A 27,045-nucleotide genomic window follows, 5' to 3' on the forward strand; every position below is an offset into this window, starting at 1 on the left:
GCAAGACCATGAAAACATATTAACTCCAAGACACTTTTTGGTGATGGCCACTCCGTGATAGCCTTGATCTTCTCTGGATCCATCATTAACCCTTCAACAGAAAAAGAAAAGCCCAAATACACCAACTCCTCCTTCATTAATGAACATTTCTTCAAATTTAATAGTAATTTTTCTTGGTGTAGCCTCTGTAAGACATAATTCAGATGTCTCACATGTTCCTCCTTAGATCTGTTGTAAACTAATAAATCATCCAGATATACTATTACAAATTTACCAATAAATTCCTTCAGAACTTCATTCATAAGCCTCATGAACGTACTAGGGGCATTAGACAATCCAAAAGGCATTACTATCCACTCATATAATCCTTCATTGGTTTTAAAAGCAGTTTTCCACTCATCTCCCCCTCTAATTCTGGTTTGATGATAACCACTTTTTAAATCTAACTTTGTAAAATATCTAGCTCCACTTAAACAATCCATCAAATCTTCGATTCTAGGTAAAGGAAATGTGTACTTGATTGTTATCTTATTGATTTCTCTCAAGTCAGTGCACATTCTCCAGCCTCCATCCTTCTTTGGGCTCAACACTGTTGGCACTGCGCAAGGACTCAAACTCTCTCTAACCAGTCCCTTGTCTAACAGTTCCTGAACCTGTTTTTTGATTTCTTCATTCTCTTTGGGAGTCATCCTGTAAGCTTCTTTATTTGGTAGATTTGCTCCTGGAATCAAATATATGTGATGACTGCTTTTTCTAATGGGTGGTAACTCATCAGGAAAATCATCTACAATGATATCAAAATAATTGTCCAGCATCTCTTGAATTTCAATTGGTAAAACTGAAACTTTTATGGAAGTAATTATTACCTCATTTTCTTCCATCTACTGTAAGTACTCCCTTCCACTCAGCAATAGGGTCTTTCGTTCAAGTTTCTTCCATGTATCTTCTTCTTCTATTGGCAACAATGTATGATTGACACCATCTTTTCTGAATTTGTAGGTGTTCTTCTTTCCATCATGCATAGCTCCTCTGTCATACTACCATGGTCTACCCAACAATATATGACACACATCAATAGGCATTACATCACACAAAATTTTATCTTTATACTTTCCCAACTGCAAATCCACTTCACATTGTTCATTTACTAACAACTGATGTCCCTTTTGTAGCCATGACACCTTGTAAGGTGTTGGATGTTTCTTTGTCCTCAATTTCAACATCTCAACCACTTCTGTAGAGACCAAATTATCAGTTTTGCCACTATCAATTATCATCTGACATCATTTTCCTTGAACCTTCCACACAGTCCTGAACAAAGTCTTCATTTGTGCTGGTGCAACAACTTCCTTTGCTCACTTTAGCAATACTTTTTTAACTACCAAAGATTCTCCTTTCTCTGGTACATTTTCTTCTTCTGTCATCGTTGTTGATTCCTCTTCAATATGAGCAACAATTACATTTCTCTGAGGTGTTCCTGCATTTTCTGGGCACTCATAAGCTCTATGTCCCAGCTTGTTACATCTTTAACATCCAACTTCTCTTCCTCTACCTCTGCCTCCTCAACCTCTAGAAAAACTCCCTCTACCACTTACATCACCTCCTGTGGGTGCATGCTTACTTGAGCTGATGATAGCTCCATCTCTAGGTGTTGTAGATCTTCCTCTACCACCTTGTCTTCCCCTTCCTCGGAAAGTACCTCTATTTCTGCCAGACTGCTTCCTCATGAGTTTTTCTTCATCCCCCAACACCATATAATAAGCTTATTCTACTGTTTTAGGAGACAGTACACTTATCTCATCTTGAATGTCCATTCTAAGACCATTCACATATCTGACAACCTTCTCATATGTATCTTGGATTTGTCCTGCTCTTATACTCACTTTGTAGAATTCCTCTGTGTATTCATTTATTTTCATAGACCTCTGTCTAAGATTCTGCGTATGTCTAAATAATGTTTGCTGATAGTCACTTGGAAGAAACTTACTTTTCAGTTTTGCCACCATCCTGTTCCAATTCTTAATTGATTGTTTGCCAAGTCTTCTTCTTTTTGCCTGCACTCCATCCCACCAAAGTGCTGCATGTCCTTTCAACTTTCAGCTCCTCGGGATTTAATCCTCCTGCATAAATTGAAACCTCAGTCCTAGGTCTAGATGTGGATCTCAACACTTAATTAAAAAATCTCATCTCAAGAGTAACTTCTACAGGTTCCTCCTCTTCTGCAGCTTCACCTTCAGGCTCATTGACATCTCCAGCATCTGCATCTCTCCCTATTTCCATTGCTTCTAATCTAGCTTGCATCTATTGCATAGCTTCCATCACTTTAGCATTTGCAACAGGTCTTCCTCTTCTACCACGTCCTCTTCCAACTTTGAAAGCCATGGTGGATTTCTTTCTTTGATCCTTGAGATCCTATTCAGTGCCTTTAAGCTGCTCTGATACCACAAATGGAGGCCTGGGTGCAAGTGTTAGTGACAATCGTTCAAAACCGGAAACAATTTCTGCTAGTTCAGGCTGAATCTCTTCTTGGGTTTCCTGCGGAGTATCAGTCATCTACCGCCAAAGTTATCTATTTTGCTAAATTAGAAAAACTGCTTAATTTCCCCCCAACAACAAGTGCCTTACAAGTTCTTAAAAAAATCGCAAATCGCAAATGAAAGTTCCTCAGGGCAAGGTTCATTTACTTATGACCGATGCGATGCGAGATTGATCTAACGGTCAGCAGTCTTCAGTGATCCAACGATCACTGTGATATCGCACGGGAATCTGCGCGACGATTATCCACCCTCATGGAGCCGGTGAGGTTTATAATTCCTCAATTTATAAAAGTTCAGGTGCAGCACCTAGATTAACGTCCGTTCATTTTTAAGCCCGATATCCATCGGATAACAGTGGCCATTAGATCCTACTGCTCGCGGGACTTCTATTAACACATGAGTTAAAACCAAGGCCAACCCCCGCTGTTGATTGTGACGTAAGGCGTTGAAAATGAAATCAACGGTCAGGAATGATTGCGACATTTCAAATCGATCAAGGAATCCGTACGCTTTCAAACCCCACAGTTGGTAATAAACAGCGAAAAGTGATTAAATGCGATCACACAAAACTCTACGTTTTCAGGGCTAAACTGGAATTTCAATAATACACAGTGATATTAAAGAGGGATGCAACACCTCCAGGATTGACCAAATATACATGGAAATACAAAGAGATATAATTTCTACAACTAAATCTTATATGGCAAAACAAGCCAAACCAGTCAAAATCCCCTTACAATGATCCGGGACTTACATAAGTACTGGTTCATTTAACAACCAGATCCTAAATCAAAGGATTGAATTAACTAATCTTATCTAATCTGCATAATATTCTCCTCGAGAATCTCCACTACATCTAAATACTTGAATTTATTACATGATAACCCAAATCCTAGATTCTAGTTCAAATCCTAACTAGAAAGCTTTGTAGATTGACAGCTAAAGGACCCCACTCCTTTGCTTGTAAACTTTTTTTCTATTTTTGGAATAAGTTCGAAGCCTTTTTCCTTTAAGCCTCATGCTCTTGCATCAGGAAAATTTGTCAAATCTATCTTCAAATCTTCCATGCTTTTCTTTAAATCATCCATCTTGGCTTCCATGCCATCCATCTTGGCTTCCATGCCATCCATCTTAGTTTCCACGCCATCCATCTTAGCTTCCATCTTAGCTTCCACGTCATTCATCTTAGCTTCTACGCCTTTATTTAAAACATCCATCTTAGCTTCCACGCCATACATCTTAGCTTCTATGTTTTTCTTTAAACCATCCATCTTAGCTTCCATGCCATACATCTTAGCTTCTATGTCTTTCTTTAAACCATCCATCTTCGCTTCTATTACTTTTTGTGCTAGTGAAATTTGTTACACTTGGTCTCGTAATTTTGATATATCATGTTGCATTTCTTCCTCTTCTTCATGAGTCATGCTAGAGCTTTTAGGTTGCTTACTAGGTGTTTCCATTTTCTTTCTTTGGGGCATTAATTACTCATAATAATGTTTCACTATGTCCTTTGAATTCCTTCAACCTAATTTTTCAATCCAAGCTTATGCAAAAATTTAAAAAAAATTGCACACCTTTTTTCACTTTGTAGGAGCTCGATATTGAATCTGATGTATCTATGTAATTTTGGATCTCCAAGGTCTGAAATTTCTTCCTACGGTAACCCTCTGATTAATCTTTCTAACCTCGCATGTCTGATCAAGATTGGATTCTCCAATGAAGAGTTATGCCAAATGTCCCACGATGACCTGAGTATATACTGGTTCAGTAGAGAGAACTTGTACGATGTGCCGTGGGTCACTGTTTCAACCTTAGGTTCTAAAAATTATACTCAAAACAACTACAGTCTATCCTCTTTCTGTAACTTCTTACGAAAATTCAATCTGATGCTCAAAGCGAAAGTTATGACGGTTTTCCCAAGGTCACCTATTTGGAATGTAATTTGGGGTCTGCAAAAACCCTAATTCCTCAGATTATATCTCTGAAAATACAGCGAGACAAGATCTGAAATTTGGGCCCGAGGTTCAGCGAGATTTCATCTCAAATGGTTTTTTTTTTAGCTTCTGAAATGTCGCAGAAAAAAAGTTATAGCGAAAATTCCATGATGAATTTTTTGGAGCAGCGAAACCCTAGAATCCAGAGCTCTGATACTAAATGTTATGAAACCATCTCACAAAAAGATAGAAAATATAGATGAACACATTAGAAATAAGCCTCTTTGAGGGGGAAACCTACTTTACATTACACAAATGAACAATTCTTGGATGATTCAAATGACAAAACCTCCTTTCTATATATAGGAGTCTAAGGGGTCACAATATAACCAAAGATGACGTAACAATAATAATATAAAGGCACAAAAATAACAATAATGGGATTCTATGGGGCACACTAATAACAATATGGGGAAATTAGGGGCACAACAATAATAATATGGGATACAACAACAATAGTAATGGGGGAATCACTAGTATTATAGGGACCTAACATAGAGAGAGAGAGATGGGGGGCGAGAGAGGGAGGTAGGAGAGAAAGGGAGAAAGAGGACTTTAGAGAGAGGAGGAGAGAGGGGGGAGAGAGGGGGGTAGAGTGAGGAGGATAGAGGGAGGGACAAAGAGTTTGAGTTGGAAGGGGAGTGGGGGAGAGAAGAAGAAAGACACAGAGAGAAAAGTAGAGAGAGAGATATGGAGTGATGTGGGAGAGATGGAGAGAACGTGTATATGTTTCGATTTGAGATAGAGAGATAAAGCACGAGAGATAGAGGGAAAAATAAATATTGATGGAGGGGGAGAGAGGGAAGAACATTTCTTGCACTATATGCATTGATTTTAGTGTAGATGGTGATTTCTAATCCTATAATATTGCTTGCACTAGGTGACTTGATTTTAGTGTAGATGTTGATTTCTAATGATATATGATTTCTTGCACTCGATGCATTAATTTCAGTGTAGATGTTGATTTATAGTCATATTTGATTGCTTGTACTAGATGCACTGATTTCAATCTAGATTCTTTCTAACTCTATATGATTGCTCGAACAAGATGCATTGGTTTTAGTGTAGATGTTGATTTATAATTCTATTTGATTGCTTGCACTAGATGCATTGATTTCAGTGTAGATGTGTATTTATAATTATATTTGATTTCTTTCACTAGATGCATTTATTTTAGAGTAGATGTTGATTTATAGTGCTATTTTATTGCTTGCATTACATGCATTTCTTTTCAGTGTAGATGTTGTTTGCTAATCCTATTTGATATCTTGTATTAGATTCATTGATTTCATTGTAGAATTTTTCTTCTATTCATATCTGATTTCTTGCATTGAATGAATTGATTTCAATGTATATGCTTATTTTCAATTTGATGTAAGTGTATGTATGATGGTACATTAAGTTTAAAGTGATTGGATTAACAGTGTGCATTGATTTCAGTGTAAGTATAAAAAAATTCTTGACTTGAATGTGCATTGATTTGTGTTTTATAGTAATTCAACCTATTAATATTGGAGAGAAAGAGAGAGAGAGAATATATGATGTTTACTACAATAACTTGAATTAAATGTTTGAATGTTTTACGATTTCAGCTACCCCTTTCATATAATCGATATGAAAAGATGGCTAAACTGACAGTGGTGACAATAAGAATAGTAGAAGAAAATAGTTTGATATTGACCAAAATGAAGACTATTGATCACAATGAAGACTATAATTATCAAAAACGGATAATTTTACTTGATAAGAGGAAGTCTATTTTGGACATCGAGCTCATCGTTTATAGCGTTTTCCAGGGAAAACTTTTAGAACCCCCCCTAAATTTATATGTATAATAAATGGGCGAATCTCCATGGTATATAGGAAAAATGGAAGGCGATTTTATCAATAATATAATATGTATATATAATTTTTTGGCGAATCTCTCACCAGGCATGGCGAATATTTTACTGAATTAAAAAATCTTGTAAGATCTTAGCGAGTCTTTCACTAAATAATAAAACTTTGTAAAGTCCTAGTGAATCTTAGCATTGTGAACTCTTAGAGAATTTTTTGAAAAAGTATAAAACCATATATGACAAGAGCCACATGGTGGCAATATCACTGTTTTTTTTTCACATTTCCACGACATGGAACATGTTTATAAAATTATAAGAACGCCAACCAAGTCCCTTATAATATGCAGGTAAGCCTATAACAGAGTCTGATACCTCTACTATGCTTGTCTTCATTCAAGTGTCATAGCTACTATACTTAACACTGTGAATCACAACTCTCTCAGAACTCAACTCTATAGTGTAATTAAAACTTTTGGAAATTGAATCTGACAACTCTATAAAAAGGATTAGTGAAATAGAAGCTTTTGTGAATGAGCCCACTAACTATCACTGCTAAACAATCAATCTAGACTATGAAGTCTTCCATCTTGATCACAATCGTGCTCACAATCAAGGGAGTGCGACCACTTGGCCTGACATAATGGCCATCATAGCTTCCAATAATCAACAACCGCCTTGCAAGGACATCCTAGCTCATGTCTCATGAATTTTATTCATCAATCTTAACTGATATAAATCTTATAAAGATAATATTAGAATCCTCTCTAGATTCACTGTTAATACAAGGGTAAAGGAAATTTTCTAGCTCAAGGCACTAGCCAATACCAACTTTGGTATTTGTGACCCCTTTGTGGTGATGCACCTACCCTGCCCCGTTGGGTTTCTCCCTTGTAACATAGTTCAAGGATCACAAGACTTTCCAATCTTCCTACTCCATTAGACACACTTTATATGATATACATAGTGAATGGAAAAGAAGCATTATAGAACACACAATTTCACAGAAGGAAGAAAAATCTTAGCCAATTCAATATCAAAATCTTAACCACTGATTAATAAAGAATAAAAAGTAGTGTAATGAATTGTTCCAAGTTATTTATTTAGAAGCTGTAAAGAATGTAGTGGAATGGAAAATATTACTTAGGCAACCCTTCAATATTTTCTACTAATATGTCTGTGCATGTACATATGAAATTAAGAGCATTATTGAATACAAAGTTTCCTTTTCTCTTTCCTCCATTTTGACAAATCAGTGTGAAATCAGTGTCACTTTGAATCTCCTTTCCTGTGTGGATGTTTTGACAAATCAATGTGAAATCAAAGTCACTTTGAATTTCCTTTCCTGCGAGGGATCACATCCACAGTTGATTCGTAAAAGATAATCTACTATATATTATGTTCAAGAAACTGACTGCAATCTACAGTGGAAACGAGACCTCAATTCTTATTCTGAATTTGAATATCTCAGGACAACATAAGAGATAAAAATGCATATGGCCTTAGTAGCTAGAAAACAATCACTCCGTCGTTACAAGACCACCTAGATTTTAGCACTTAATCTAAATAATGGCACTAGTTGCAGTGCTTATTTGCATTAACACCATGGAAAAGAAACAACAATGTTTCAAAGCACACTTACTGGAAAAGTTGTAACATTCCGAGAATATTTAATGATAAAATCTGAACCTCGTAGCTATGGTGGGGAAACTAGGGAACCGAAATCTTGGAAGATATCTCATACCAAATCTGAGAAAAAAATAAAAAAGGGAAAAAATCAAAATCTATAAATCAAGCAATGAATTGTTTACAAATCAAATATAATTCCTTTAACTAACAGTTAAATTGTGTTGATATATTTAAATATTTAGTAAGATGGGAACTTCAAACAATGGAATATTACCTTTGTCATTACTGTCATCCCTCAGTGACTGAGATTACAAATGAATACTTATGGAAAGATTGTAAGAAATTCTGTGAAATAGTAAAGCATAACCTCTATTTTGAAGCAACAAAATCAAGACATTGTTACATCAAGAGCCATAATTGATACATAATCAATGAATCAAGTCCTTGTATGGCACAGGCTTGTTTCACAACCTCTATTTTCTCAATAACAAAATCAAGACATTGTATGTGGTTATTGCCAAAAGGAAATTGCATTCTAATTTGGAAGAGGATCTTATCAAAAGACATGGATTTATTCAAAGCTACAAAGCCTAATGGGTTACTGAAAAATAAGTTGGAATATGGGATCGTGATACTTAAATTGAAAAAATATGTTTTCCTTTTAGAAACATTACAGTTATAAAATGTTTTTTGAAAGAATTAGAATTTGAAATTGGGCCTTTCTATCAAAACAAATTTTCATTAACATAATGTACTTTCCTACCTGAAACGTTGTAGATATCTAAGAAAAACTTGAAAATCATAAGAGAACTTAGCATAATGTACTTTCTTTCCTTCCTTAACATTCTTAAAGAGTTGAGGTTCCCCAAGTCATCAGGTAACTTTCGAAGGAAATGACAGTTAGTAATAGTCCAATTCACAACTGAAGATGTGTCACAAATACGAGGGGGCATCTCCTCCAAATCACAAAAGTGCTCCAGGTTAAAATCTAGCATTATTGAAAGCTTAATGCTCGACTAGGTGTTATTGAACCCAGACATTTTTCCAATCTTCACTAAAATCTTAAAGATAGCTTCTCTAAGTTCTACATGACTTTACTATGCTCTTGAAGTGGGGGCACATGCAGCCTCTCCAAGTGAATAGTCTTAAATTAAGAAAAGATAAGGCCGATAGATCATTCAGTGTGGATCTCTTTAACCCATAATTGAATACTATGTCTCTCTTGAACCCATAATTGAATACTATTAGGACTTTCAAATTTTTCATGGAACTCAAAAATGTTGGAAGAAAGTATTTGCTTCCAGAAAAGAGTAAAACTAAAGCCTCTGCTTGAGGACAATTGATGTCACACCACTAATACTTCTCCATGGAATCTGTATAGGTAAACCATAAATGCAGAATTCCATTAGAATATTGTGTTTATTGGATACACAAATGAAATCATTCCATTTCTTTAAAATATCTTTTGAAATCAAAATTACCGAAATTACATATTGATAACCTAGTGGGTGTAGGATAAAATTCACCCGTGTCATTCATAGAAAGCATGAGAAAAAACCTAATACTATATATAAAACCAATATAAAATCAAATTCATCACTTCTAGGGACCTCATAACCACCCTGCCAATACACAAGTATGTTCCTATTTGCAGTTAGAAAAATTACCCAAATTACAATCTGTTTACTCCAGCCTATGTTGGAAAGTTATAGAAGGATGACTAGTGCAATCAATCCATTCCTTTTAGCCCTGGATTTGTTTCAGTTTAAAACAGAAGTATACAAATATACTTTTCCAATGTCTACTGCTACTGAGCATTAGTTAATTCATAAGAAAGTATGTAAACATACAAACATAAATTCACACTCATGAAAATCCCAACTTTCTATCAAGTGCTATGACTAGTGATGGAAATCACAATTATTTTCAAAAGCCTAGAATCATGCCTAAGCATCCTCTATGAATGACCCAATGCCTTCCTGGTTAGCTCTCTACATTAAAGTTGCAACAAACAATATGACATTAGGCATGGCTTGAAAGTAACAAACCGCTGTAGAACTCAGGCATAGCTGGCAAGTGCACACCGTGTTTTCAAGATATCGGTTAGAAAATCCATAGCATATAATAGCACAAATTTAGAAACTCATAATGTCCTATCTATTAAATATTGTAGCCAATTTTCTCATAGATTATATTGCAGAGCATAAAACTGCTCATAAATTAACGTAACACACAGGCTTCATATTCCTTGCTTTTCTTCAAGTTTGTTGCCATTGACCACACAGACCAGAGATAAATCATGGAGGAACTTCATTGAAAGCATGGATATATAACATTGAAATAGTAACTGCACATATTTTGAATAAAATTTGTAACGTTTTACGATTGCAAAGAAAATTAAATATGTCAAAATAAAATGTGGAATCTGAATTTGCTTTACAAGACTTAAATTATTAAAGATAATAACAAATATTTCCAACCATTCAAGATAAATCTGATTTAACTTGAATGCACATATTCTTTATTTCCGTTATCTAAATGTTTTGTTGTCATGAAAAATAGATATTTCCATCTCAACATATCCTTGATCATTTGACATTGCCCTTGGTTAGTTTTTAAAGGTAATGGCTAAACATTTACAGAAGTTCTAATATTGTAAGCCTTACCATTTCCCTTTCATTTCTCAAGTTTAATTTCCACATTTTTTATTTCAATGAAACATTAAAGGCTGCAAACTTTGTGGTTAAGACCCAACTGGTAGAAGAAGGATGACTTTCTATGAAGCTCAAACCACTCACAGGACCCTTTAATACCACCATGCTTATTTGGCATGCCCAGGGTCTACAGAACCACAAGACTGACATAATAGATTTCATGCTACAAGAAAACAGAAATACTTCAAGCTCGACTTCAATTACATTTTTTTACACACACTATATGGTCTACCCTGTCCTCTGAGATGGATAGAGGTTCTTTGTGAAGACACACCAAATACAACTGAGTGATTTATGGCACAATGATTAAATAATGATAAGCCAACAAAATATGTACTATTCAACATAAGATATGCTCATTGAAGGGAAAGATTACTGGCCGAGGATTTAGACTCCAAGCACCTAATTGGAAGTTGGTTTATGTGGCCTCAAACCAGATGCACTTGGACTCATATTTTTTCCTTGACTAACCAGGGGAATGCCCGAATGCTTTTCCCCTCTATGAGGGCCATGTGTTTGTCTGATCTCACTTATACGGGGGCTATATATTTGTTTATATTATGCAATTTGGGGACTTAATGCAGACTCAGATCCATGAATTGGTGTGCAATCACTCGAGCTAGTTATCTGTGGACTATATGTGTGTTTGACCTCACCGCGACTTCGTGTAATCATCTCATCCAAAACTTCGCCATCATTTGCACCTGTCCCCATGCTTCCTAGTCCAAACCCCTGAATTCCAGCTTCCTGCAATCAATATATGTTACTGTTAAATTTATTACTGTTCATGCTGCAGGGCTTATGAAATAGAATTGAGTAATATTTTTAAAATTTGTTTGATATGTGTCTTGCACTCACTGTTATATTGCATGGCATTCCAGGGGCTTCTTCATACTCTACTGCATCCAATTCTTGAAGATGTGCTCCTTTGAAAAACTTGGGAAGGGTATACTGCCTCGCTAGGAATAACAAGTTACAACATGATCAATAGTGGGAAGAGAACACCATCTATAGGCACCCATGTGATACCAAAACATGCCAGCAAATAACATGTCTGGAAAATGGTGAAAGTGGCAATTGTCTTGAAAGGCACCGTTTCAAGAAATGTAGCATGATACTCCTGAAGTTCTCTATAACCATCAGTTCAACATTGATCAGCTTTGAAAACTATATTACAAGCATTAAATTCAATCACATTATAGTTTGAATAAAGTTCATACTTGTATCTACGGATTGGAGTAGTGAAAAGAAACAATATCCTTTCCCAAAATTGATTTCCTGGCAAACTCTCTATGGCCATGAAGGCAAAGTAACCCCAAAGCACAGAAGTTGGGATCTTTCTAATGGTGGGCATTACTGCAAGGCAGCCAACCACCATCAGAGATTGCAACAAATTACTCAATCGCTATTCTTTCACCTCAACACGAAGCAAGTCATCCACGTCCTTGTCAACATTAAAAATTTATTCATCAACTGGGGCATCCATATTCCCAGTACTTGCGGCCAACTGAATTGTGGTCTCTTTCAATTCCTTAAGTGCCTACACAAATGGTTGGGACATGACAAGAAAAATAAATAAAGGGAGAGGAAAATTAGATAAAATGAAACAGCCAAACTCAAAAATAATACCATTACCAAGGCAGCTGGAGGTTAATAATCCAGTGGGATCTGAATTTGCTCATAGTCTTCTTGCATGTTTCTGTATACTTGCCCTAAGGTTGAATTTTTCTGCATACTTTTCCGGACTATTGTCACTAACTTGCTAAGCACCAACTGTAACAAAAGTACTTGTAAGTTACTCATATATAAAATGTCTAACTTGTGTCTTTGCCCTAAGAAGTTGCAATTGATAATTCCAATATATTGGTACCTAATGTTTGAGGGTAGCTAAGCTTTTCATGTGCATGGGAGATTGAGGAATAACACCATTTGAAGGAGGTATGCCAACAAGACCAAAAATACTGAGGTAATTTGCATACCAAAAATCCTAAGAGAAGTAAGTCATAATGGTATGAAGAAGGTTTTCTTAAGTTGAATTCCTTTTGTTGGGCAAGTTGGGATGCAACGCTGTGATCAAAATAATAAAGCACTACAATCATTGTTTCCGGAATGAAAGCTCCAAAAATGTATAACAATGGCACATCAAGCATTTCCTGTGTGGAAAAATAAGTACTGTTATTGCATGGAAACGAAAACAAAAAAGGAAAAAAAAAATGGATTCTATGTTTTGAGGTGGTGGATGAAAGGCAAGATCAGTGCCTTATCATGTTTGGGCTATGGGAGCACGCATTTTATGTCAAAGGGAGAATATAAATAAGGATTATGGGTTATAAGCAGCCAAGGATGATCCCCCTGCCTTATGTTGTTGCCACCCCCAACCTTCCAAAGTTAAAACCAACTGTCTTCCAATCAGCGAAAAAGCCAACACCACCGCCTTCCAAATCACTGAAGATTTATTGTAGGATTTGTTTGGAGATCTTATACAATCCTTAGTAGACAGAGGTTGTATGTACTTCCAACTCACCACCTTTCTCAATAAGCCCTTCCCTTCTATAATTCTCTAGAAATATCTAGCAGCCAGGGCTCTTTCCAAGCAATGGAGATTTTAGATGTCCCATGCTCAGAGCTCTTTAGGAACAACAATTTTTTTCCATGAGACCTGAGGAATATTATTTCTTCTGTTTGTCCCCAGCCCATAGGAATCTGAAAGTAAGTCTTCTTACCTATTCCACAACCTGTTTGGGAATAAAGGAAAAAAACACTCAGTACACAAGGATGGCTTCAAGTAGGGATTTCACCAGCACTAACTTACCCCCCTTGATGATAACCATCTATTACACCATATTGACATCTCCTTTCCAACCTTAGAAACCATCCACACCCATTCTATTTTTTTGTAGTCACTAAATTTTGATAAAAACTTAGCACTGCGATTACAATTGAGCTAATTGAGCACCCAGATTACAATTATTGTGTTGGGGACATTGTTATTCGACTGGCATCTGTTGCAGAGCTACTAGAAGTGTCTAGTGTTGTTGAATCATCAGTTGATGATAAGGTGTGTCAAAACATCTCATCACTTGAGAATTGTATGAAAACAGAAAATGATTCGAACGTTGAGAAAGATTGTGAAATGGAGCCAAAACCTGAGTATTGTATAAGAACAGAGCTATCTCCAGAACAGATATCTTTGAGAAAAAGACAAAAAGCTAAGGCTGGTCTGGCCTTTGAGGATCAGTCTGGTGATGATAAAGAAATTGAATTGAAGCCAAAATGTGTAAATGAGACCAAAATTACAGAGCAAATTTTCCAGCAAGGGTCTTCAAGAAGGTGTAAGGCTAAAGTAGGTATGGATACCGAAGAATCAAATTTATCCTTGATTGAGAATATTATAGGTCTCAAAAACAGGGATATTGAAGTGATGTGGGCAGATGGAATGATTTAAAAAGTAAGTGTTCTCTTGTTTTTGCTTGGATCTATTCTTTGTTACATTGATGTTTACTAACAATAGATGGCAAAGAATTTCAAATGATCAGTCATATTCGACAATCGTAAACAACTTAATTTCCAAATAAAGTTTTGTTCAATAGTCTTCAAGAACTAGAACCACCACAATCCAGCTACACCAATGGTGCAAATCCTTAGCAAAAGTGGCAAAATAATTTTTTTTTAAACATGGTATACTTGATCATGTTACTTATACAGGTTTCCATCTATTTTACCAGTCTCCAAAGAGAAACTCATTAGTGAGATGATGCAGGCTACGCTACAACAGGCCAATAATCTTTTTATCCCCACAGCTAATATATAGGTTAGGGTACAAAACCTAGATCTTTGAAATACTCGTGCTCCTGAGCACTACGAGCAGTGATGCGTCTACTGGACTCCAGGCACAACATTTTCTGGGAGGGAACATGGTGGCATAAAAACAAAGAAACAAACATCAAAGTTGTCAGCATTAAGAAAAATTGTTACCAGACATCCTTTGATCATATTCCAAAGAAAAAAGATAATGTTTGTCCTCACCGAGAGAAGATCAATTCCTGTTGGCTCAAGACCTGGAACATGCACCTAACCACAAAGCAACTAAGGGGGTCAACGCTGTTAAAACTTCACAAAACTTGATCATAACCAAAACAACTTTAGCAAGAAGACATGTCAATCACCAATGAAACAATGTAAGAACCTAAATTTAGGCATAATTTCTTACACAAACAAGAGAATGCTACATCTATGGTGGTAAAACAATGAACAACTACTTAGCCAACCTCTTCTGAAGAAGCATAGGATCACATGAAGCAACGAGCAGGGATCATCTCCATCATTAATCCAAAGAGTTCAAAAATGCAGTGCTACCCATGAGTAAACAACACCAACAATGAGATATCCATGTAGATCATGATAACCACAGAGTTACTTCATCATTAATGCAAACATATGGTGCATGAAATCCATTGAAGAAAATATATCAATATCATAGAATATACCCTTATTCTCAACAAGGCACCCCTAGCATTAATTCAAAAAGGATACAATGTCACTAAAAGCCTTTCTAAAACCATCAAGAACAAGCAGGTTTAAATTTTTAAATATAATTGGAAAAAAACTATGCCTCACAATCAAAAAACGTGCTTCAAAAATAGAGTCACTAGTATATATCATATTGCAAACTTTAACAAGACTTCTTGCTCAGAAACAAAAACCATTTATATACAACATTTCACCTTTTTCTATGGGCTGGACTTTTGCGAAAATTTTCGTGGTTAGAATCCAGAATAAGCGTTCTCTTTCACGGTTCACCATTAGAACCTTGCATGATTCAAAGAAAGGGTTCCATCACCATTGAGATGATATCATCAAAACCAGCATAAAAACCACTTGAATATCATATCCTCTACACATCAACATAACAAGTAAATACTCGTGCTATAAAGCATAGAAAAACATATTGCACAATATTATAAAATACCCTATTAGTAACAACAGATGGCAAAGAATTTCAAATGATCAGTCATATTTGACAATCGTAAACAACTTAATTTCCAAATAAAGTTTTGTTCAATAGTATTGAACAACTAGAACCACCACAATCCAGCTACACCAATGGTGCAAATCCTTAACAAATGTGGCAAAATAATTTTTTTTTAAACATGGTATACTTGATCATGTTACTTATACAGGTTTCCATCTATTTTACCAGTATCCAAAGAGAAACTCACTGGTGAGATGATGCAGGCTACACTACAATAGGCCAATAATATTTTTATCCCCACAGCTAATATACAGGTCAGGGTACAAAACCTAGATCTTTGAAATACTCATGCTCCTGAGCACTACAAGCAGTGATGCGTCTAAAAACACCAAAAAACTCATTTCCAAAATTCCTACACCTTTGTCTAATTGCAAACACATCTGATGTCAATTGGGTCTAGCTCCACTGGTTAGGTGGAATGATTGTTATCCTCCCTACAATGGTTCTATTCCCACCAATGACATGTTGATATGGCCTTTGGCCCTAAGGAATTTGCTTAAGCTTAGGTGCCATCCTCAGAATGAGGCAATGTTCCCTGGGTTTTCTCAGGATATATTTTGCAAAAAGCATTTTAGTCAATTGGGTCTAGCCCAAGCAATTGAGGGGGAATGTAATCCCTCCACACCTAGGACCAATTCTCACAAGTGACATGTTGACCTCTTAATGAATGTATTGTTGATTGCCTCGTACCCCAAAAAATTTGGGTTTACCCTGGATACCATCCTCAGAATGAGAGGAAGTGCCAGGATATATATTCCAAAAAAAATTGTAAATTGGGGCTAGACTGGGTGGTTGTGAGGAGTGTTAACCTTCCAATATTAGGATATACATGCAATGAAATATATGTGGGAGATTCTTGTTTGAATTATAATGGCAGCTCGGGCTGAGAACAACATGAGGTAAGTGTGTAAAACTAGCAAGAAACCTATTCTAGATACAGTGTTCCAGCCTAGCCTATGTTGCACTAAAAATTGTCACCATGACATTCTACAATCTGTGTGAGTCTATCACCACTCATACTTTCCTCCTTTGCAAGTCTTAAACCTCAGTTCTTCATGTCAAGCCTTGAAAATAAGAGAAAGCCCTCAAAAATCTATAAAACTCTGGTTCCGCACTTTCTCTTAGCAAAACCTGCAGTCCGGCACCTAATGGTCATGTCCCCTCTGCACCTGACCACTCTGTCTCTGTGTAATGGGTGCGGACCCCTGTAAAAGTAAAAAAGGTGCAAGTATATTCTTAAAAACTCACTTTGAGTCATTTCTGGAAGCTTGTAGAGGGATCTTGTGGTGGAAAGTTCGCTCCTTTAAGGTTCATGCATCCCATACCTTAAGGAGCTAACCCCTTGATGTGAGGAGCTTATCCCTTTGAAGGAGGACTCTATCCCTTCATAGGTGGACCTATAACTTCCTTCCTCTGCAATATAAAATAAGGCATTGGGCTGGTTACTAAGAGAAAAAGCTGAATATTTTTGAGGTGAAATGCTGTTGGAACTAATTTTTTCTAATTGAGCTTTTGAGAGGAAAGATTACATACCTTTTTTATCTCATTGCGAAGAGTGTGAGGCTTGTCCAAGTAGAGGATATTCCTGTTTGGACCCTGGGAAGAGCTTGTACAACATCAAGGCACCAAAGGTTGTAAAGTTCTTCTATTTCAAAGTTAATACAATCAAGTTTATTTTTCTCAATAAGCTATGTTTCATGGTTTATTTTATGGACTCCTTGATCAGCATAATGAACATGTTTTATGATATTAGCTATGCAGGTGTTATTTGATGTGTGCTTGTTTGTGTTTGCAGGTTCTCAAAAGGAAACTCTTTCAGACGGTTGAAGGTTGGCTGCCACAAACTAGCATTGGACTTAAGGTAGGGTCTAACACCTCTATGGTTTTTATTAATGAAACAATATGTTTAGAGAAAGGTAGATTTGCTTATTTTGCTTGTTGCTAGATTTCTGTTGATACTAGGGAGATCGAACTTGTCCGTAAGAACAATTTATCTGGCCAACAAATTGGCGACTCCATTGGGGAATTGAATTTGGTTTTTGGTTTTCCTTTTCTTTGACTTGAGAAACTTGTTTTTGTTTCTGGTTTTTGCTTGATGTTTGTGGGATTGGGTAGTTTTTAGGATCTTGAGTATTTTCTGTTTTTTCCGAAATTTTGAAGAGGACCGCACGTTCTGTTTACAATACAGTGTGGACATATCCGCACTGTTCCTTTAGTGCACAGAGTGGTACCGCATCTGGTTATGCTGGAAGCCTGCGGACCCTGTCAAAATTTTTGAAAAACTTAAAATGTTTTCGCCCAGTTAAGTTTAGGTTTCATTTACAGCTTTTAGTGTCTACCCAGATTTGCATGTGTTCTGTCAAAAATCTCTTACAAGTAAGTTCCATTGGCATTTTTGTTTTAGGTGATTTTCTAGAAGTTTTGCATGCCTGGATTGGTTTTGACTTGGTCTTTGTACTGACTCAAAGATTAGAAGCCTTAGAAACCTTAGATTACCCTGGTCTCTGTTGTCTTCTTGATGAGTCTGGCTGGTTTGTGAAATCTATCCTTGGTGAGAAATAGATTTCATTTTCTCTTTGCAAATCTTTGAAAGAACTTGGTTATAAGTTTTGAAATTCATTTTTATAAAAGAAAACACATTTGGATTTTTTTTGATTAATTTGTTTTTCTGAACGAATTAATCCTTAGTTTACTGAACAACTAAGTAAAACGTCCTCGAAAATATTTGAAGCTTTTACTACAATTATGTTTTTAGAAGTTTTTAGATCTCAAGATTAGTTTTTTCATAGTTTTGAGTGTTTTCTAGAAATCATAGATTCTCTTTTGAAAGAATTTTTTCTGTAGTTTTGAGTTTTGAAAAGAAAAGGGATTTTTTGTGAGCTTTAATTAGTAGTCTCATGTTGAGTTTATTGAAAAAGACAAAAAAAAATTTCTTTCCATTTTCATCTTGAAAGAAAGATTTGTTTTTCAAGAATTGCATTCTCAAACTCTTTCTTTTAGCTAGAAATTCATTGAAGGAAAAACGGATTGTTTATCATTTTAGGTGCATTTTTAGTGTTTTTGGAGTCGAGTCTTCACACCATCAAAGTTTCATCTCCATACCTATTGACTTAAGAAACAACCCATAAAAGTAACGCTTAATTAAAATTGATCTAGCAATCTTTTTATTTCTAGGGCTCTTATCACAAATATATCTTAGGCTAGTATCTTGGAGTAGGGAGTAATTAACTCTCCAAGATAGTTAAAACAAACAAGTAGTTATATCTTGCGTTTGGAAATAAATCCAATTGTAATTGATATAATCTGGGAAGCTCCTCTTAAAGGAGTCAATCACGAGATCATGTCCGAACATTTGAGATAATCAAGTCTGTCTCATTTGGAAAGATAGAAGATTTGCACGTATTAAAAATGGTAAACCTCAGATTAACCATTGTCGAGGAGCCTAGGGTCACTTGTTGGTAAACCTCGGATTGATCATGTTGAGGAGCCTTCAAGGGGATTGAGCTCTGTTACTCTGCCCTTGCGTGTAGATCAGATCGTAGACTGTTCCCCCAGTTGTATTTGTTACTGTTGGTAACCTTAGTGACCATAATCTTAAGATTCTTTCCTAAGGTGATGGTGAAGGACAGATCTCACTATACCTGGAGCAGACATTGACTAGACTCACTTGGACTCTCTGGGGGGTTCTCTTCACTTGAGACGGTTTTGTGAAGAAACTTGTGCCAGTCTGTTTCATTAAGCAGGTTGTCGGGGTAACTATTCCAATCGCCCTTTCTGTATTAAATTCTACGACATTGGATTTGATCACCAACTAGTGTTTTTGGTACGGGAAGTTACTGTTTGTGTGTGGTTTGAACTCTTAGATTTTTAGGCGTATGATTCACTTGTTTGTTTCTTTAGAGACTTTAGGTGCTTTTATTGAAATTTTCTTTGTTTGTGTGTGATTATTTTCATCCTACACCCAGAGATTATTATTCTTGATCGATCATGTCGAGACAGTCATCCATGTTTTCCCAATCACTGGAAACATTTTTGTATGGTTGTCCTACTGTTCCTTTGGGGTACCACTCACTTTCTAGTACTTTTTCAGGAGCAACTCCTTGACCAACTGAACATCAGTTATCACCTGGTAATAATGGAACTAAAATGTTGAATGTAGAATAGATCTTTATGATGTCTGGTAGTATTCCAAACCCTCAACCTCAAGGTAGTCAGTTACTACCTAGGGGGCAAGGTAGTCAGTTACCACCTGGGGGGAAAGGTAGTCAATTACCGCCTCGGGGCCAAGGTAGTCAGTTACCACCTGGGGGGCAAGGTAGTCAGTTACCACCTAGGGGACAACCTCAAGGTAGTCAGTTATCGCCTGGGGGGCAACCCAAATGTAGTCAGTTTCCACTTGGAGGGCTACCTCAAGGATTTCAACCTTCAGGACAGTACATACCCCAAGGTCAACCCCTTATACCTCAGAATGCTTATCAACCCCAGATTCAGTACGTGCCTTAGGGTTATCAACCTCAAGGTTAGTACCCAACTCAAGGTTTCCAACTACCTTTTGGTCAGTCATTTTTACAAGGAACTGGAAATGTACCTCCTAATTATCAACCCTATGTTCAACCAGGTTATGGTCCTCCTTATGTGCAACCTTTTATGGGTTCCGGAATGAATATGGTGTGGGATCCATCTCAAACTCAACAAAATTTGCAACCTAATGTGAAGTTATCTAATCAAGCTGGAAAAACTTTGGTTTCTGGTCCAACCCAGAAACCTATCCAACCTATGGTTCAAACCTCTAGACCTGGTTTAGTTCAGCAGCCTCGGCCTAGCTCACCTCAGACTTCGCCTTGAAATGCTTCTGCAACTACTACATTTTCTGTTCAATCTACCACACCTGTTTTTGGAGTATCTGTAGCTCCGATTTCTACTATCCCTGCATCAGTGTCAACTCCTCAAGTCTCTATGCCCCAGTCAGGACCTACAGTTTAGACTTCGGTCCAGATGCCTACAGGACAAGCTGGTCCAAGTACAATTGCCACGAGTCAACTATACGAGGGACAGTATCAATCTGGTCCTACCGTACAAAATCTAGTTTATCAGTATCAACCATACCCTGGCTATAATTATCAACAACCTCAACAACCCTAGTTTGGTCCGATTAATCCTAGTTTCCCGGGAGGTTATAACATTCCTAATGAAAATCTAATTCCAGGATATCCTCCTCCTGGAGCTGGTCTCATTACACAAGATTTTCGTGAACCTAACCGTCAGTTACCATTTATTGCAACTTTGGATTTACTTGATTTGTCGCGCCTTACGAATGATCTGATTTACTATCTTCCGTATTGGCCACCAATACCTAATAAGTTGCACAGTGATATCCCGAAATTCGAGGGTAAGTCAGGTGAGGATCCGTCAAATTATGTGATGACTTATCACCTCTGGTGTGCATCTAATTCCATTATTGATGATTCGATTCACTTACGTCTTTATCAAAGAACTCTTATTGGTCTTGCTGCCAAATGGTACATTGAGTTACCATGAGGCTCTTTTTATAATTTAGTCAGTTAGCCACTTCATTCTTAACTCATTTTTAGTTGCCTGTCAGATACGACAATGGCACGGAATTGTTAACTTCGCTAAAACAATCCACGTCCACATATATTTCTGACCATATTCATGAATGGCGACGTAGAAGGCGTTTAGTGAAAGTTTTCATTCCGAATCAAATTTTAGTAGAATGGTTTGTTAAATCGTTGTTACCTAAAATCATTGAAGATGTAGCCAAGGGAGGAGTCGTCACTGAAGAGCAGCTCATTGCTCAGGCTCAGTACCTTGACCTCATCTAGACGCAGTCAGGTACTTTACACGAAAAAATCCCTAATCTTCCGAAATCTACAGCTCCTTCAGGGTCTCATGTTGCCGATGGTATGATTGGTTCAGTTAGTATTAAAAGTAAGAAGAAATTTTCAAAGAATTCTTCTCCTACAACAACTCTACCTGATTCCCTGAAAGGAGATTCTTCTGCTGAAGTTTCTGCCGATGTCCATGTCGTAGATTCATCTGCGGCCAAATCTAGTAGTAAAGAGCAGGGAAAGAATAAGAACAATAAAAATTCAAAAGAGAAAACAAATAAAAATGAATCTCTTGACGAAAAACGAAAACCTCGCTATCCATGTTTCATCTGCGACGAGGATCATTTTACTAAAGTATGCCCCTATCGAGCAGAGTTTTCAAAATTCATTAAAGGTTCTCAAATGCCTACTATCTTGAAGGATCCTTCTCCTGATCAAGATAGTAAAGCGGTTGCTTCTTCCTCGAATACCTTGGAAGAACCCATTATGATGATGTCTCATGTCAGGATTGCGACGCGATCGCAAGATTATGGTAGTAAAAATCCTGTTGATGGTAAAGAATCAGGATCTTCTAATTCAAACCCATCAACTACACCTCTTCCTGGGTCTGCTCCACTACAGATCGAGAAACCCAACCCATACTTAGTAACCAAACTGCCTGTTAACGGTATATGCCGGAAATCAGCTGCGAGAGCTGCTCATAATTATAACATTGTTGAAGACCTGGCCATTTCCCCTTCAGCAATGTCGGCTTTGGAGGTGTTGCAATCATGCCCAGCACAGCGTGAATTACTATTGTCTGCTTTAGGACCTATTGATCTTCAGGATTCGAACCTAATAATCTTCGATTTAGAAAATAGTACACCCCGCCTTCCTCATCAAATGCCTTTCCTGATTCCAGTGTTAGTCAAAAACAGACCTTACTTTAGGACTGTGATTGATGAGGGAGCTTCCACGTGTATTATGTCGATCCAGTGTTGGAGATCTCTTGGTTCTCCTACACTCATTCAGTCTCTGATGATTCTAAAGGCTTTTGATGGCTGAGGGTTCCATCCTTTTGGTATTTTGGAAGATTTACCTATAAGGGTATTAGGCAAAACTGCTAATCTAGATGTGGAAGTGGTTGATGCCCATCTAGATTACAACCTTCTCCTCGGTCGCAGTTGGTCTTATGATATGACTGCTATTGTTTCATCGATCTTTCGGCCTATTAATTTTCCTCATAATGGAAATATTGTTACGATAGACTAGCTGAGTTATTTCTCATCCGACCCGGCCTCTACTGATAGTGGTTAGCACGTCGGTAAAATGACTATCCCTTACAAGGATGTTGGGGTAGGTTTGATTAAAGATTCTGGTTTACTCAGAACTTTTTCGTTACCTCCTCCTAACGTATCGCCTTCTATTGCAAATATTCAAAGCCCTATTGCTTTTGATGATCCTTGGATCATACCCTCCGATTCTGAGGTGGATTCATTTCATGGCACGGTACCTGTGAGTCCCTTTGAAATTGAGGCGGTACAGTCGTTTTCTTATTCCTGACCTATCGCCAGGATAGTTTTGTTCTTGTATCAACCTCGTTAAAAAATGAAACAGGGTATTGGGAGGATAGTTTTTTGCTATCTCAACCTTGTTAAAAAATGAAACTAGATGTTGCGAGGATAGTTTGTTCCCGTCTCAACCTCGTTAAAAAATGAAACTAGATATCACGAGGATAGTTTTGTTCTTGTATCAACCTCGTTAAAAAATGAAACAGGGTATCGCGAGGATAGTTTTTTCCTGTCTCAACCTCATTAAAAAATGAAACTGGATGTTGCGAGGATAGTTTGTTCCCGTCTCAACCTCGTTAAAAAATGAAACTGGATGTCACGAGGATAGTTTGTTCCTGTCTCAACCTCGTTAAAAAATGAAACTAGGAATCATGAGCATAGTTCCTTGTCTTGTGTCAATCTCGTTAAAAAATGAAACAAGGAGTCTTGAGCATAGTTCCTTGTCTTGTGTCAAGCTCATTAAAAAATGAATCAAGGACTTTAGAGCATAGTTCCTTGTCTTGTGTCAAGCTCGTTTAAAAATGAACAAGGGTTTTTGAGGATAGTTCTTTTCCTGTGTCAACCTCATTAAAAAAATGAAACAACTTCCTTTCCAAATCGAGTCTTTGAGTCTTTCCAAGACCTCGAAAGTGAACCTTCATTCCATCCACTTGGTTGAATGCAATGAAGCTTGGGGGGCATGTACCAAAGATTTGTGTCGTTATGCTGGGGGCATGCGAACTTATAACAAGCATAGTTTTTCGTTTCAAGCTTGTATAAACATGAAACCGAATCCAAGTAGAGTTCTCTATGGTTCAAGCTTGTGTAAAAATGAACCCATACCCATTCTACATCTCGTGATTGCCGTCTTTATCCGCTAAATTTTCCTAGATGAGCCTTGGTTTTTTTCATCCCATCACCACCATCTCTTTGGCCGATCATATGCTTTCACTTGGTTGTTTACCCTTCCTGAGGGACCGCAACGATGAGTGGTTTTGTTAGCCAGCCTCTTAATCATTACATGCTTTGAGCAGCTCCTCCATTGCCGGAACCAGTTGCTACCCTTTATACCACTCGTTCCTCTAGGACGAGTCCTCTTTAAGCTCTTTTCTAACTCGTAAAATATGAAAACATTGCTGAGTTTTTTCTTTTTTAACTCGTTAAACAAAATTAAAAGGGCGATCCACTTACAGCTCTTTTCCAACCGCATAAAAATGAAAAGATTGCCGGACTTTTGTCGTTTCAAGTTCGATATTGGTAATAAAACGATGTGTCTTTGATCTCTTTTTTTACTTTTTCAGATCAGGGCCACTAATTATGAAAAGTACTCCTTGATCGTAATGGTCAAGCGGTTCTCTCAAGTATTATTTTATACTTTTTCGGTCTTGAGGGACACAAATTTACGAAAAAGGATACCCATGGAGTTTCCTTAAGTTTTTCTTCTGACTCCCTAAAATTGAAAAACACAGAGTTTCTCCTATACTGGACTCGTTAAAATTTAACAGTAAAGGACCTATTCAATTTTAAACAGGAACAAACCACTCCTTCTTGGGGTTTGAATTTTAAACTAAGTTGGACTCATCCGAAGGATGATATTATAATCAAGCAAATGTTATCCTCCTTAAGCTTGTCAAAAATAAAGAGGTACTTTCCAGAAATGGTGGGGGAAAAGAGAGACAAATGAACCTGTTTGTTATACTTTGTGTTTTAGAAAAGCAGTTAACCACTCTTGAACACAGCACTTTTTGTTCACCTGGGTTGGGAAATCCTTTGCCTAACAATTAATCAAACCATATTAAAAGTCTTCAGCCGGTTTCTAGGTATTAGCTTTGGGTCAATTGTCACCAAACCATCTGCAGTGTCGTTATGTGTTCAAGAGGTCAGTTCAAATAAACCATTCATTTGCAAAATATCTATCATCCATTTTGACCATCCCTGAGTTAGTCCTTGCTACTATATTTCTTCAAAACTTGATCTATGATTTTGTGTTGTGGGCTTGCCTACGATGGATCGCTTTCTATCAACTTCAGCTCATTATCTAGAAAGATGATCTAGAAATCGTCAGTACCTTGAAATCTGCATGCCCTAATGGCAGGTTTTTCGCCTTCGACGACAGATTGCATCATTGACCTTCGATCAAAGGATTCTGTGACATGTTCGACATCAACTCATTTATTCACATTTCATGGATTGTACTGAGTACTTTGAGAACCATTGACATTACTGGTGGTTTCTCTCACACTTGTTAACATTTTACATCATTGGCTGGTAATCAAGTGGTTTCTACCATGTTCGACTTCGACACATTCATTCACATGGATAGAATCATACTAGTTCGGGAAGCAGAAATCAAGACCCTGGATCTAGTTTCCACCATCCAGGCTACGAGGAATTTTGTTATTAATTATACAATGGACTATTCATAAACATATGGCTACGCCCATACTGTGTCTACATATGTCTATACTTGTGATGTATTGCAAAATCATTCCTGTATCAGAGCATTTTAGTTAGTTTTCTAGTCAGTTTTGATCTGAGTATGGGAATGCTTACCTCGGCGATGATGTGTTCACATATATATATTTTGCATTGAATGTTTTTACAGGTTCCGACTGGGGTATCCACATGATCATCCTTGAAATGATAAAGTACTTCACTCTTCTTACATGAAAGACTTCATCTTCATCTATTACAGACTTCGCACTTTAGGGGACAATCTGTTGCACTAAAAATTGTCACCATGACATTCTGTAATCTGTGTGAGTCATCAACACTCATACTTTCCTCTTATGCAATTCTTAAATCTCAGTTCTTCATGTCAAGCCTTGAAAATAAGAGAAAGCCCTCAAAAATCTATAAAACTTTGGTTCCGCACTTTCTCTTAGCATTACCTGCGGTCCCGCACCTAATGGTCATGTCCCCTGCGCACCTGACCGCTCTGTCTCTGTGTAATGGGTGTGGACCCTTGTAAAAGTCAAAAAGGCACAAGTATATTCTTAAAAACTCACTTTGAGTCATTTCTGGAAGCTTCTAGAGGGAATCTTGAGGTGGCAAGTTCGCTTATCCCTTTGAAGGAGGACTCTATCCCTTCACAGATGGACCTGTAATTTCCTTCCTCTACACTATAAAATGAGGCATTGGGCTGGTTACTGAGAGAAAAAGCTTAATATTTTTGAGGTGAAATGCTGCTGGAACTTAGTCTTCCTAATTGAGCTTTTGAGAGGAAAGATTACATACCTTTTTTATCTCATTGGGAAGAGTGTGAGGCTTGTCAAAGTAGAGGAGATTCCTGTTTGGACCTTGGGAAGAGCTTGTACAACATCAAGGCACCAAAGGTTGTAAATTTCTTCTATTTCAAAGTTAATACAATCAAGTTTATTTTTCTCAATAAGCTATGTTTTATGGTTTATTTTATGGACTCCTTGATCACCATAATGAACATGTTTTATGATATTAGTTATGCAAGTGTTATTTGATGTGTGCTTGTTTGTGTTTGCGGGTTCTCAAAAGGAAACTCTTTCAGATGGTTGAAGGTTGGCTGCTACAAATTAGCGTTGGACTTAAGGTAGGGTCTAACACCTCTATAGTTTTTATTAATGAAACAATATGTTTAGAGAAAGGTGATTTCCTTGTTCTGCTTATTGCTAGATATCTGTTGATACTAGGGAGATCGGCCTTGTCCAAAAGAACGATTTATCCTCCCAACAACCTAGGAATGACATTTTTAAGGGTTCACATGTGTGCATAAAAGGAACCTCACCCCACCTCAAGCCTTGCGCTCCACTATCTGAGCAGATCTTCCATGAGGTCAAGTAGAAGGGGTTATTAGCACTAGGGGAAATTATAATTCCCCCCTACAGAACTCGGCTGAAGTTGTAGAGATATAAAGTCACAGGTAAGCACTATCCATAACAACATATCGCAAG

At 37.1% G+C, this 27,045-nt stretch overlaps 1 pseudogene; it reads right to left on the reverse strand.

Annotated features, from left to right (window-relative positions):
* Positions 1-2,412: 2,412 nt before the first annotated feature.
* Positions 2,413-20,305, reverse strand: LOC149156456 (boron transporter 1-like; annotated as a pseudogene).
* Between the last annotated feature and the right edge of the window lie 6,740 nt (positions 20,306-27,045).

The sequence above is a fragment of the Pinus tabuliformis genome, chromosome 9 (assembly GCF_031772625.1).
Source record: "Pinus tabuliformis cultivar Carrire ecotype Pingquan chromosome 9, CPIR1, whole genome shotgun sequence".
NCBI lineage: Eukaryota > Viridiplantae > Streptophyta > Pinopsida > Pinales > Pinaceae > Pinus > Pinus tabuliformis.